Below are 15325 nucleotides of genomic sequence, written 5' to 3' on the forward strand. Positions count from 1 at the left end.
GTGTTGCAGAGGCAGGGCAGCAGCATATCTCATGGGTCCACAACAGGTCAGAGTGAATGGGACATTAAAACCACATGAGCTCCCTGCCATCGATGAGAGACCATGATTTTGATCTGCACTGTGACTGACCACATGTCACTTTAACAGCCTCCTCTCATATGCCACCTCCTTTGTCTCCTCTGTCTCTGTCTGTCCTTCAACCCTCACTTTTCCCTCACCTCTTCCTTGTTCTGTCTCCACAATAGAGCTCACAGACAGACACCGGAGTTGAGAGTAACCCAAGCATTATACTTCAGCAATAGTGCTAGAATAAAACAATCATTTTCAAGACCCATCAAAGGAAAACACCATTGACCAGCCACCCAGAGAGAACAACAACAGACTTGAGTTTATGTAAGCTACACTGTATATACCAAAGTATGTGGACACTTCTTCAAATTAGTGGATTCAGGCTATTTCAGCTGACAGGTGTATAAACTTCAGCACACAGCCATGTAACCTGACAGAGCTTGAGAGGATCTGCAGAGAAGAACTGGAGGAACTCCCCAAATACAGGTGTGCCAAGCTTGTAGTGACATACCCAAGATGACTCAAGGCTGTAATGGCTGCCAAAGGTGTTTCAACAAAGGACTGAGTAAAGGGTCTGAACACTTATGTAAAAGTGATATTTCCATTTAAAAAAAATTAAAAAATGTTTTTGCTTTGTCATAATGGGGTTTTGTGTGCAGATTGATGAGGGAGAAAAACAATTTAATCAATTTTAGAATAAAGGCTGTAATGTAACAAAATGTGTTAATACTTTCCAAATGTTTTATTTATTTAACTAGGCAAGTCAGTTAAGAACAAATTCTTATTTTCAATGACGGCCTAGGAACAGTGGGTTCAGGGGCAGGACAACAGATTTGTACCTTGTCAGCTCGGGGGTTTGAACTTGCAACCTTCCTTCTGGTTACTAGTCCAACACTCTAACCACTAGGCTACCCTGTCGCCCCCGAGTGTACTGTATGCACTGTATTTACCAAAGTATGTAGACACCCCTTCAAATTAGTGGATTTGGCAATTTCAGCCACACCCGTTGCTGACAGGTGTATAGAAATGAGCACACCGCCATGCAATCTCCATAGACAAACATTGGCAGTAGAACGGCCTTACTGAAGAGCTCAGTGACTTTCAACTTGGCATAGGATGCCACCTTTTCAACAAGTCAGTTCATCAAATGTCTGCCCTGCTAGAGCTGCCCCGGTCAACTGTAAGTGCTGTTATTGTGAAGGAGAAACGTGTAGGAGCAACAACAACTCGGCCGCGAAGTGGTAGGCCATACAAGCTCACAGAACAGAACAACCGAGTGCTGAAGCGCGTAGCGTATAAAAATCGTCTGTCCTCAGTTGCAACACTCACAAAACTGCCTTTGGAAGCAACGTCAGCACAATAACTGTTCGTCGGGAGATTCATGAAATTGATTTCCATGGCCGACCAGCTTCACACAAGCCGAAGATCACCATGCGCAATGCAAAGCGTTGGCTGGAGTGGTGTTAAGCTCGCTGCTATTGGACTCTGGAGCCTTGGAAACGCGTTCTCTGGAGTGATGAATCACGCTTCACCATCTGGAAGTCCGACGGACAAATCTGAGTTTGGCGGATGCCTGGAGAAGGCTACCTGCCCCAGTGTATAGTGCCAAATGCCAAAAGTTTGGTGGAGGAGGAATAAAGGTCTGGGGCTGTTTTTCATGGCTCAGGCTCATTAGTTCCAGTGAAGGGAAATCTTAACGCTACAGCATACAATGACATTCTAGACAATTCTGTGTTTCCAACTTTGTGGCAACAGTTTGGGGAAGGCCACATACTTATGGCAATGTTGTGTATGAACCATCAGCGCTATTTGGTGATAATGTCACATCATCAAACAGCTATATTCTAGTAATGATGGAAACATAGATACAATCGCTCTTACTGTACATCATGTCTGTAACAGGAAATGAACACATTTACCCATGAGTTGAATAACTTTCATTGTAGAACTCAGAAGAAGTGAATACTGTGGGAGAACAAACAAATCATTCATCTGTCAGATTCCAGCATTCTCCTGCCTCCTACACTCCATCCACTAATTCCACTCCTCCATCTAACTGACTCTCTGAAAATCTCCAACATAAAATATGTTCCCTCACAGACATTACTCACATAGTGATATTGTACATACAGTTGAAGTCGGAAGTTTACATAGACTTAGGTTGGAGTCATTAAAACTTGTTTTTCAACAACTCCACAAATTTCTTGTTAACAAACTACAGTTTTGGAAAGTCGGTTAGGACATCTACTTTGTGCTTGACACAAGTAATTACTCCAAGAATTGTTTACAGACAGATTATTTCACTTATAATTCACTGTATCACAATTCCAGTGGGTCAGAAGTTTACATACACTAAGTTGACTGTGCCTTTAAACAGCTTGGAAAAGTCCAGAAAATCATGTCATGGAAGCTTCTGATAGGCTTATTGACATAATTTGAGTCAATTGGAGGTGTACCTGTGGATGTATTTCAAGGCCTACGTTCAAACTCAGTGCCTCTTTGCTTGACATCATGGGAAAATCAAAAGAAAATCAGCCAAAACCTCAGAAAAGAATTGTAGACCTCCACAAGTCTGGTTCATCCTTGGGAGCAATTTCCAAATGCCTGAAGGTACCACGTTCACCTGTACAGACAATAGTATGCAAGTATAAACACCATGGGACCACGCAGCTGTCATACCTCTCAGGAAGGAGACGCATTCTGTCTCCTAGAGATGAACGTACTTTGGTGCGAAAGTGCAATTCAATCCCAGAACAACAGCAAAGGACCATGACAAGATACTGGAGGAAACAGGTACAAAAGTATCTATATCCACAGTAAAAACAAGTCCTATATCGACATAACCTGAAAGGCCGCTCGGAAAGGAAGAAGCCACTGCTACAAAACCCGCCATAAAAAAGGCGTAATAACCAAACCCGGCAACAAATAATAACCAGGAAACAGAGGGTTAAATACATGAACAAGTAATTGGGGAATGAAAACCAGGTGTGTAGCAAACAGAGACAAAACCATTGGAAAATGAAAGGTGGATCAGCGAAGACTAGAAGACCGGTGACGTCAACCGTCGAACGCCGCCCGAACAAGGAGAGGGACCGTCTTCGTCGGAAGTCGTAACATGTATACACACTACTGTACCAAACGTTCAATGTTTCACCTTTCCCTCTCAATACAGAACATTTAAAAGGCTGTAAACCCTAATTCCCTCTTCTCTTTCTTTACTTTCAGCAACATTGGCCCAATTTCCTTACAACATACAGTAACTACATCATACCTATGCCTTGTGTGTGTGTGTGTGTGTGTGTGTGTGTGTGTGTGTGTGTGTGTGTGTGTGTGTGTGTGTGTTTGCGATGGCAAAACAGGGACTGACAGTCCCTGACATAACCCATTTGCTCTGGTCTCACCAAGTGCTCTCTTTCATTTTAACGACATACACTACGTCACAGGTAATGGCTATTCATTATCACACTCCTGCATTTCACTCAATCTACTTCCACCCTCGGCTCGATCTATAGACAGTGAACACGACAGGTCTGCTTTCATCACTACTGAATGTAACCTTTCACTGTCGCAAACATGAACTTACTGTAATGAACACTACCAATAACTGTCACGCCCTGACCTTAGAGAGATGTTATTTCTCTATTTGGTTAGGTCAGGGTGTGATTTGGGGTGGGCATTCTATGTTTTCTATTTCTTTGTTTTTGCCCAATCATTTATATTGTCTTTGTTTTTTCCCAATCAGAGGCAGCTGTCTATCGTTGTCTCTGATTGGGAATCATACTTAGGCAGCCTTTTTCCCACATGTGTTTTGTGTGTAGTTATTTTCTGTTTAGTATCTGTTTACCTGACATAACTTTTGGCTTTTGTTTTGTTACTTTGTTTGAGTGTTTCTTTGATCAATAAAATCATGAACACGTTTCACGCTGCGCTTTGATCCACTCATTCCAACGAGAGCTGTTACAATAACCCTGATGTATCCTCACATCGCTACATATTTGTCGCCAAACCCACTGGCTCCAGGTCATCTATAAGTCTTTGCTAGGTAAAGCTCCGCCTTATCTCAGCTCACTGGTCACCATAGCAACACCCACCCGTGGCACGCGCTTCAGCAGGTATATTTTACTGGTCATCCCCAAAGACAACACCTAATTTGGCCGCCTTTCCTTCCAGTTCTCTGCTGCCAATGATTGGAACGAATTGCAAAAATCACTGAAGTTGGAGACTTATATCTCCCTCACTAATTCCAAGCATCGGCTGTCAGAGTAGCTGTACACAGCCCATCTGTAAATAGCTCATCCAACTAACTACCTACCTCATCCAATTTTTTTTTTTCTGCTCTTTTGCACACCAGTATTTCTACTTTCACATCCTCATCTGCGCATCTATCACTCCAGTGTTAATTGCTAAATTGTAATTACTTCGCCACTATGGCCTATTTATTGCCTTACCTCCTTACTTCATTTGCACACATTGTATACAGATTTTCTATTGTGTTATTGACTGTACGTTTGTTTATGTGTAACTCTGTGTTTTTTGTTGCACTGCTTTGCTTTATCTTAGGTCGCAGCTGTAAATGAGAACTTGTTCTCAACTGGCCTACCTGGTTAAATAAAGGTAAAATAAAACATTTTAAAAAATAGACACCATTGTGTACAGTTAACTGCCCATACACAGTCATGTTATCTATAGAAGCTGTTCAAATACAACAAGGACATAGACTGGAGCGGAGTTAAACAGCCTTTGTAACACAGTAGGTCCAGCATAGTGACTCAGTCATACTGACTCAGTGAGCTCTATAATAAACACATACAGTGCACACACACAGGTTTTTACATACAATCCAATTGACAATCACTCATAACTTAGTTACAGCATGTCATCTCTGTTGCGCTGTACAGAAAGTTTGGCAGTGAAATCAAGAGTCCTTACCGTGCTGCTGCTGCAGTTAAAGAGAGGTCCCACACAGACTGGTGAAGCGCGATAACAAACACACACACACACTTCACAAACACACACTCACATTCTCTCACTCGCCCTTCAGAGCAGCAAGATTATATTCTTTCCAGTCTTTTGACAGCTCTGAACTTACTCACCCCGCCCAAACTCTCTCACACTCCCTCCCCCTGTTTCTTTCCTTCTCGCATTACCCAGCTGACTGACAGCCAGGCACACACACTATTACACAGTGACAAATAGTACACACACACCAGTCACAACAGAACAGCTAGGAGAGAAAGGGGGGGATAATTTACTTCTCATTCAAATGGTACCAATGAATGGATGGAGTCAGGTCTATATAGCTTGATACCTGGTGTGTTATGTCACTTCATACTCCATTTCTGATTTAATGTTCATGTGTAGGCCTAATGTGTGATTCAAGTAAAGAAAACAGGCATACATCATAAATACACACAGATATCATTTTCTATTGGTCACCAACGTTTTATTGAAGATGCTCGTGCCCACAGTTACCGGTCGATTACTGTATGTGTCTCAGAGACACAGTTGAGAAGTACAGTAGGACAACTCTACCATTGAGATTATAATCACTGTGCCCTCTGCTGTCCCGAGGTCTACACTACAACTACATTTACAGTGGGAAATGATGATGGGTGTACATCAGGACCGTTTTTTAAAATTCTTCTCTGCACCAATTATGATCTGTTTATTTCAGATACCGAACAATGTCCTCTAACATTTCTAAACAAACACAAACAAATACCAGGACATTCAACCAGTTGAAATAGCTTTTCTTTGTTCAATCTCATTGTGTGATGATAAGAACTAGCTTCTCACAGACTTGGGTGGCAGTATAGTAGCTGCTGAACACAAAGAATGACTAGGCTACTTTAAAACTGAGGAGACAGGTGTGAGATGAGCAGAGTAAAGCTAATGATCTCAGACATTGAGCAAATAAGAGACAGAGATATACAGTATGTGAGGAAAACATTACAGTTCATGAACCTAACTACCACTGAGTCATACTTTCTGGTAAATCGCTATCACAACAACTATCACAATGAGACTCAAATTTGCATGCAACTAAAGAAGGATCATTCCATTTAAATCCATCCAGACTGGGGCTCTGTCCAGTGTCATTCAACTGGAGTCCTTCATAGAGACTGAGAGTCTGACTCAGGTGATTGGCTGCTGTCCAGCTTGACTCCATGAGACCAATCAGCTGTCCAGCTTGATGCCAAGAGACCAATCAAAGTGCAGGGTTATCGAGATGAGGGGCTACTGCACCCTGAGGAGGGACAACAGAACTGATGGGATGCATCATCCTCACACTCCTCACTGAGGAACCAACGGGGATGGGTAAAGCGAGAGACAGACAGAGAGAGAGAGGGATAGAGTCAGGGTGATAGACAGAGGGATAGGGAGGTAGGGAAGGAGACATGGAAGTAGGGAGGGAGAGGAAGGAGAAAGACAAAAGATTCACAGAGAAACAGAGAAAATAGAGAGCAAGAAAAAGAGAAAAAGCATGAGATATAAATACATGACAAAAAGTTGATCAAAGCATACATTGGTGGAAATGATACTGAGAGAAGAGAGGAGCAGGAGGCTGTCAAAATGTTCCTGTCATATCCTAAATGTGTAAAAAGGAAACAATTTGAAGTAAAGTTTCTGTGTCTATGTGTCAGCTGAAGCCAGAGGTCAGGATCATCATAGTAAAGCTAAGGGAGTGAATGTTATTTATAATAATGGTTACATGGAGAAAATCGGACCTCTCTGAAATGAAAATGTATGCCCTCCCTTCAGCCAAATATCTTTGACCTAAACCCTCCCTAAATGCTTGAAAAATAAACAAGTGACCCACCCTATACCCAAAATAATAATTAAAATAAAGTGGATAGCAGAGAAAATGTCTACCGTTTACCCTCAAATCTTGGACAGACCAGAGCCTTAGATTTAGACACTGTTTTTGTCCTGTAAGCATTACATGGCAACGCAGGAATTTAATAGTGCACAGGGCTGCGGGTCAGAAGGTTGTGGTTTCGCAGACCACCATAGACAAGAGTAGGAGTGGAAAGATTGCATGAGTCGATCATCATATCGAAAAAGCGTTTAAAAAAATCTAAAAATATTTTAGATTTTAGATTCTTCAAAGTATCCACCCTTTGCCTACAGCTTTGCACACTCTTGGCATTCTCTCAACCAGCTTCATCTGGAATGTTTATCCAACAGTCTTGAAGGAGTTCCCACATATGCGGAGCACTTGTTGGCTGCTTTTCCTTCACTCTGCGGTCCAACTCATCCCAAAACATCTCAATTGGGTTGAAGTCAGGTGATTGTGAAGGCCAGGTCATCTGATGCAGCATGCCATCACTCTCCTTCTTGGTCAAATAGCTCTTACACAGCCTGAAGGTCACACTAAGTGCAAACCAGATGAGATGACGTATCACTGCAGAATGCTGTGGTAGCCATGCTGGTTAAGTGTGCCTTGAACTCTAAGTAAATCACAGACAATATCACCAGCAAAGCATTGTACAGAAAGTGAATAGCTAAATCAGTTGATAGTGACAGAATAAGATTACTTTCCAAGCAAAGTCTTCTCGGCTATAGAGGGTTGTAGCTCAGCCTCTGAATGTCAAAGAAACTAAACAATGATATTCCCATATGAATCCGGGTATTTTACAGCTTGTTTCTAGCATAAAGCATCAAGGGAAAAAGTACTGTTATATATCATTAATATATCAATTTTATTTTCTTCAAAATGGTAAGCTAACAAGGGTTTAGGCCTGTGCTTTTTGCCATTTTCTTTAATAAAATGTAGGCCTATGTCATACCCTCTCATACCCCTCAATTCAAGTCTAGGGTTTAACTTAACAGCCCTTCACTGACATGGAGGTAGGCTATTTAAAGAGTGCATGGTGGGTTGAGTAATTGATTATGCCTACTTACGGCACCATGAAATGCTTCAAGTTTCAGCACTGCAATGTAAATTACTCGAATCTGACTTATTGTGAGGTCAATAACTCTGAGAAATAGATCATGGGCAAGAAACATTGTTTTCCTTCAAATCAGTTATAGAAGTAGCAAGCTATGAAAGCTGACCTCCGGTCGTCCTTCTCATCTTTGTGCTCTCCTTCTCAAACTGTACAGAACATTGGCACTGTACAGGCTAGTCTCCGCGCAAGATTTTCTGGACCAGGCCTAATCCCAAAAAATATTTTCAGAAGAAGCCTCTATCCTGAAATGCCAAAGTAGTCCTTCACAGCACAACCATTGCTTAGGAGGCACACACAAACGTTTTTGATCAGAAAGAGCAGAGCAGGCTGGGACCCAGGGCTCGTATATCCCATTGCAGTGTGTAATGCAGCCCAGTTGTATTCCAACCATCCCAGCAGCTATCTTAGAAAAATAACTCTGCTCTGTGCTTCCCCCGAACATGTACTTCATAGCCTATAGCCTACAGGCTGTGTATAATTTGATTAAGACCACACTACATAGCCTATAGGCACACTTAATATTGCGTGCCCAGCAGAGAATCAGAGATAAGGTGTGGTATCTGGCATACATTGATATATAGCTTAATAAGCAAAGAATTCTAAAACACTGAGAAATGTTTAAATGTCATCAATTATAGACTACATGACCCTCCCCTGGACTAGATTTAAAAAATACTAAACCCTCCCCTTGACTGAAATTGAAAAAGCATGACTCTCTACCATTTTCCTCCAGGTAACCATTCTGTACATTTCGATCCATCCCTAAATGGATAACATTTTAAATATTTAACACTAGGCAACTCTACATGCAAATGAGCCACCCTAATGTGTTACATGGCTACATTATCATGTGTGTTGCTTAGCCATCAACTGCTGTATTCTATGTCATATTTCCATAAAACCCTGTCCGGGCAAAAATGCTAACTAGCACCCACTGACTGCACACTAGGCCTGTATATCCTCCCCCAATAGATGGCAGTCCTGGAGCATGATGTACTGAAGCTGGTGTCTGTTCAAGTTCAGGATGAGAGTTAGAGAGAGTGGGAGAGATAGAGAGAAAGAAAGAAAGAAAGAAAGAAAGAAAGAAAGAGAGAGAGAGAGAGAGAGAGAGAGAGAGAGAGAGAGAGAGAGAGAGAGATTCAGTGGGTTTAGTGGTGACTCAAAACACCTTCAGACCCTCCACTCTGAAGATGATTATTCCTTCTCTTCTCTAAGTGAGGACATCTCTCCATTTGTATAAAGGCCCTCTTTAAGTGAGCTCTCTGGCTCTCTTTGTTAATCTGTTTAAGAGGTAGCCCTCTCTCTTCCCCTCAGACACAGCAGTTAGGACTCCTGATAGAAAGAAAGATGAGGAGGCACTATGGCACAGGCTAGGGTCAGGGGTGAACTGGTGACACATTACCACAGGTGTATGGGAGGCAAGGTGATGAAAGGCAAAGCAGGTGGTGAAAAATGGTGAGAGGATCAGGTGACATAGCAATGGAGGGTTCTTACACAGGTCAGGGGCTGGGTATGAGGTAAGGGTGTTAGGGTTAACCAGTGGGTTAGAACCAGTGGATTGAAGGGGATTTGTAGGAAGGAGTAAGGGAGGGCAAGCTTTGAAGGTAGGGTTGGTGACCAGGGCAGGGGAGTGGTGGACTGGGAATCTTTTTAGGGTTCCAAGGGTTTTTCAGGAGGTAATGATTGTTGTGAGGTATTCACAGGTTCTTGGGGATCTTTTGAAGGCCTTTAGGTGGCCCTTACCTTGCCTGCTGCGAGTGTTTGGCAGACGAGGGGCAGCAGTACTGATGGAGGCTGAAGAAGCTGTTAACAGTCAGACTGGTGGGGAGGAGGGTGGCATAGGGGCTGGCTGCAGTAGGGGTTGTGGGAGCAGAGATTGGATAGCTTGAGTAAGATGGTGACTGCCTGACACTTAAGAAAGACCAAAAAAGAGACGAAGACACACACAGAGAGAGGAAAAGAGACAGAGAGATGAAGCAAACATGAAGACAGAAAGAGAACATTGAATTGAAGCAAGAAACAACATTGACATTGAGTGAAGCAGCAATGGTAGTAAACGTGAGATACATATCCTGTAGATAGAGCGAGATTAAAAGAAGCTGATGTACAGTGAATTGCAATGTACATGACCATCATACTGAAGTTACTAACAACCTCAGGGAGTGAAGGACAACAAAGGTACAGAGCTGCTGCAAACAATGCCCCTCAGAGGCAGTGAGGCAGCCAACCGCCCTGACCTCTCAAAATCATCTTCTATTCTATTGACTGTCTGAGAAAAAGTGCAGGGGTGGAATCCAACTTCACAAGCTTTTGGTTTTATTAATTTATTGCCTCTGGGGCCCGCTGGTGTAACTGCTAAACTGATTGCTGCTGACTACACTGCACTGCATGATTGTAGTGGGTTTACTAACGCGTTAGTTCTAGTAACTATGTTGACTATGACGTGACAACGAAGCAGGCTGTGTGTAGCGGTTAGCGTCATGATATGAAGGTTTGGCTTTTTTTCCCGCCTAGTCACAGACAGCTGATGTGTTGTGCCCTGAAGTCCACAGGTGAAGGGAAAAGGTGAGAGGAGGAGAAAGCGTAGATAGAAGCGTAGATTGAAGCGTAGATAGAAGTGTAAATAGAAGCGTCGATAGAAGCGTCGATAGAAGCGTAGATAGAAGCGTAAATAGAAGCGTAGATAGAAGCGTAGATAGAAGCGTAAATAGAAGCGTCGATAGAAGCAAACAGAACAAACAGGGATAAACAAATTCTCATTTGCAACTGTTGGACTAATGATTACACCCTAGATCAGCTCGATACAGGCAAGAGTGTGCAAGACTGTATTGAATGTGTAAATGTCTGTCACCTTGATTACTCAACATTCTCTTGACCGATGCAACTACGTTATAAACTATCATTCATAGGCTAGGTTGCAGCAACTTCATGATGGGTACAGGGAAAATTTGAGTATCATGTAGTAGCCTAAAACAATCGATGTTGCATTGAGCTGGGTGAATGGAATATGAATGACAGTCATCCAATATGTTCCTTAAAACATATCATCCTCCCTCATCTTATATGGCTCTGACCGTCACTGATATATACAGTGGGGCAAAAAAGTATTTAGTCAGCCACCAATTGTGCAAGTTCTCCCACTTAAAAAGATAAGAGAGGCCTGTAATTTTCATCATAGGTACACTTCAACTATGACAGACAAAATGAGAAAAAAAATCCAGAAAATCACATTGCAGGATTTGTAATTAATTTATTTGCAAATTATGGTGGAAAATAAGTATTTGGTCACCTACCAACAAGCTAGATTTCTGGCTCTCACAGACCTGTAACCTCTTCTTTAAGAGGCTCCTCTGTCCTCCACTAGTTACCTGTATTAATGGCACCTGTTTGAACTTGTTATCAGTATAAAAGACAACTGTCCACAACCTCGAACAGTCACACTCCAAACTCCACTATGGGCAAGACCAAAGAGCTGTCAAAGGACACCAGAAACAAAATTGTAGACCTGCACCAGGCTTGGAAGACTGAATCTGCAATAGGTAAGCAGCTTGGTTTGAAGAAATCAACTGTGGGAGCAATTATTAGGAAATGGAAGACATACAAGACCACTGATAATCTCCCTCGATCTGGAGCTCCACGCAAGATCTCACCCCGTGGGGTCAAAATGATCACAAGAACGGTGAGCAAAAATCCCAGAACCACACGGGGGGACCTAGTGAATGACCTGCAGAGAGCTGGGACCAAAGTAACAAAGCCTACCATCAGTAACACACTACGCCGCCAGGGACTCAAATCCTGCAGTGCCAGACGTGTCCCCCTGCTTAAGCCATGTCCAGGCCCGTCTGAAGTTTGCTAGAGAGCATTTGGATGATCCAGAAGAAGATTGGGAGAATGTCATATGGTCAGATGAAACCAAAATAGAACTTCTTGGTAAAAACTCAACTCGTCATGTTTGGAGGACAAAGAATGCTTAGTTGCATCCAAAGAACACCAAACCTACTGTGAAGCATGGGGGTGGAAACATCATGCTTTGGGACTGTTTTTCTGCAAAGGGACCAGGACGACTGATCCGTGTAAAGGAAAGAATGAATGGGGCCATGTATCGTGAGATTTTGAGTGAAAACCTCCTTCCATCAGCAAGGGCATTGAAGATGAAACGTGGCTGGGTCTTTCAGCATGACAATGATCCCAAACACACCGCCCGGGCAACGAAGGAGTGGCTTAGTAAGAAGTATTTCAAGGTCCTGGAGTGGCCTAGCCAGTCTCCAGATCTCAACCCCATAGAAAATCTTTGGAGGGAGTTGAAAGTCTGTGTTGCCCAGCAACAGCCCCAAAACATCACTGCTCTAGAGGAGATCTGCATGGAGGAATGGGCCAAAATACCAGCAACAGTGTGTGAAAACCTTGAGAAGACTTACAGAAAACGTTTGACCTCTGTCATTGCCAACAGAGGGTATATAACAAAGTATTGAGAAACTTTTGTTATTGACCAAATACTTATTTTCCACAATAATTTGCTAATAAATTAATAAAAAATCCTACAATGTGATTTTCTGGATTTTTTCCCCTCATTTTGTCTGTCATACTTGAAGTGTACCTATGATGAAAATTACAGGCCTCTCTCATCTTTTTAAGTGGGAGAACTTGCACAATTGGTGGCTGACTAAATACTTTTTTGCCCCACTGTATATACAGTACCGGTCAAAAATGTGGACACACCTACTCATTCATGGGTTTTTCTTTATTTTTACTATTTTCTACATTGTAGAATAATAATGAAGACATCAAAATGTTGAAATAACACAGTGCGAGAAAGAAGAAGAGAGAGAAAGAGAGAGGGGGGATTATATCTGAAAACTCAGACCACTCAGGATTATATAACACAACACTGCAATGTACCACACTGCTCTTCTGGATCATTCTATAACAAAGTCAAACCACTCCCTGCAGTACAGTAAAAGTGCACAAAAAATCCATAAGCTTTTTGAAGTCACTCCAAAATCTAAATGATCCTTTTCCAAAAAATCAGGAGTAATTCCATCTGCAGCATCTAAGCATGGCTGGATGGAAAGGAGAGAGAGGAGAAAGTGGAGAGCTCTTGGTTGAGTTGGATTAGCATGTAATTAGCATCCCTCGAGCAGCTGCTGTCAGACAAGGACACACAGTCCCGGTCATTTAGCATGGGGTCCTGCTGCTTGTGGTGCGGAGGCCAGGGAGAGAGACCTCACTCACTTTCGCTGCTCACACACTTCAGCAGGTCACCTAGAGTACACCTGACCAGAAAAATAGTTTTAAAGTGGTCCCTCATACAGATGGAGCTAAATGGGTAAGAGGGAGTAAGTGGAGTTAAAAATATCTTGGGGAAAGAAGTTGCGGATGACTATGAGATATTAATGGAAGAGAGTTAGCCAAGAGATGAGAGATACTGCAGATCTGAGAGAGTGCAGGGTGAGTGACAAGAAAGTTTGGCTCTATTTGAACTATGTCATGCATACTCAATATTGATACATTTCCTTCTTTTTTTTACCTCTTTTTCTCCCCAATTTCATAATATCCAATTGGTAGTTACAGTCTTGTCTCATCACTGCAACTCCCGTATCGACTCAGGAGAGGCGAAGGTCGAGAGCCGTGCGTCCTCCAAAACACAACCCCACCAAGCCGCACTGCTTCTAGACACAATGCTCGCTTAACCCGGAAGCAAGCCGCACCAATGTGTCGGAGGAAACACCGTACACCTGGCGACCGTGTAAGCATGCATTGCGCACGGCCTACCACAGGAATCGCTAGAGTGCGATGGGACAATGACAACCCGGCCGGCCAAACCCTCCCCTAACCTGGACGACGCTGGTCCAATTGTGCTGCACAGATGGCATACACATTTGTTATTAAGGCACATGAAAGTTCACATATTCCAGAAGGCATTTCTGGCAAAAAACGCATTTTGATAAAAAAACAAATGCCTCTCCTGTGAAGTAGTGACGTGCGACATACGCCTAGCTTCTTGAAATGGGTAACATATTTGGTTTTAATGCATATATAAGCTGACAAAGGTTACCATGAGTTTAGGGTAGGGTATTCCCTTTGAGTCAGGAACCAAAACACCTCCGTAGTGAACCGTGAATGTGTTGTCTGCAGCATTCGGCCGCATAACAGCTCAAAAGGCCGCATTTGACGGTTGCACTTGAATCATTTCGATTCAAGCACGACGGTCCAGTGCAGGCTTTTCCCACGATCTAAGCACACTCTCTGGTTGAATTTGATCTTTTATCTTTTCATTTTTAAGGTTAACCACATCACAATGATTTTCAGATACAAAGACGATATACAGTTGAAGTCGGAATTTAAACTCAGTTTTTCACAACTCCTGACATTTAATCCTCGTAAAAATTCCCTGACTTAGCTTCACCTCCAATTATAATTTTGGCCCATTCCTCCTGACTGAGCAGGTGTCACTGAGTCAGGTTTGTAGGCCTCCTTGCTCGCACACGCTTCTTCAGTCCTGCCCACAAATGTTCTATAGGATTGAGGTCAGGGCTTTGTGATGGCCACTCCAATACCTTGACTTTGTTGTCCTTAAGCCATTTTGCCACAACTTTGGAAGTATGCTTGTGGTCATTGTCCATTTGGAAGACCCATTTGCAACCAAGCTTTAACTTCCTGACGGATGTCTTGAGATGTTGCTTCAATATATCCACATTATTTTCCTACCTCATGATGCCATTTATTTTGTGAAGTGCACCAGTCCTTCCTGCAGCAAAGCACCCCCACAACATGATGCTGCCTCTCCATGCTACACGGTTGGGATTGTGTTCTTCGGCTTGCAAGCCCCCCCCCCCCCTTTCCTCCAAACATAACGATGGTCATTATGGCCAAACAGTTCCATTTTTGTTTTGTCAGATCAGAGGACATTTCTCCAAAAAGTACAATCTTTGTCCCCATGTGCAGTTGCAAACCGTAGTCTGGCTTTTTTAAATGGCATTTTTGGAGCAGTGGCTTCTTCCTTGCTGAGTGGCCTTACAGGTTAAGTCGATATAGGACTCGTTTTACTGTGTATATAGATACTTTTGTACCTGTTTCTTCCAGCACAAGGTCCTTTGCTGTTGTTCTGGGATTGATTTGCACTTTTCGCACCAAAGTACGTTCATCTCTAGGAGACAGAATGCGTCTCCTTCCTGAGCGGTATGACGGCTGCGTGGTCCCATGGTGTTTATACTTGCGTACTATTGTTTGTAGGCATTCGGAAATTGCTCCCAAGGATGAACTTGTGGAGGTCTTTTTTTTCTGAGGTCTTGGCTGATTTCTTT

General features: G+C 42.8%; 1 protein-coding gene across 5 annotated transcripts in view; it reads right to left on the minus strand.

Annotated features, from left to right (window-relative positions):
- LOC109908163 (IQ motif and SEC7 domain-containing protein 2) overlaps positions 1-15325 on the minus strand; it is a 70588-nt gene that overhangs the window by 22362 nt on the left and 32901 nt on the right. Inside the window, exon 1 of one of the 5 annotated variants that reach the window (XM_020506698.2) lies at positions 4999-5106. The exons of 3 other annotated variants lie outside the window; for them this stretch is intronic. The gene's annotated coding sequence lies outside the window, so the exon portion shown is untranslated. Of the gene's footprint in view, positions 1-4998; positions 5107-15325 lie in introns of those variants that run through there. One more of the 5 variants, XM_031794437.1, reaches the window with a different exon arrangement.

The sequence above is a fragment of the Oncorhynchus kisutch genome, linkage group LG17 (genome assembly GCF_002021735.2).
Source record: "Oncorhynchus kisutch isolate 150728-3 linkage group LG17, Okis_V2, whole genome shotgun sequence".
Classification (NCBI taxonomy): Eukaryota; Metazoa; Chordata; class Actinopteri; order Salmoniformes; family Salmonidae; genus Oncorhynchus; species Oncorhynchus kisutch.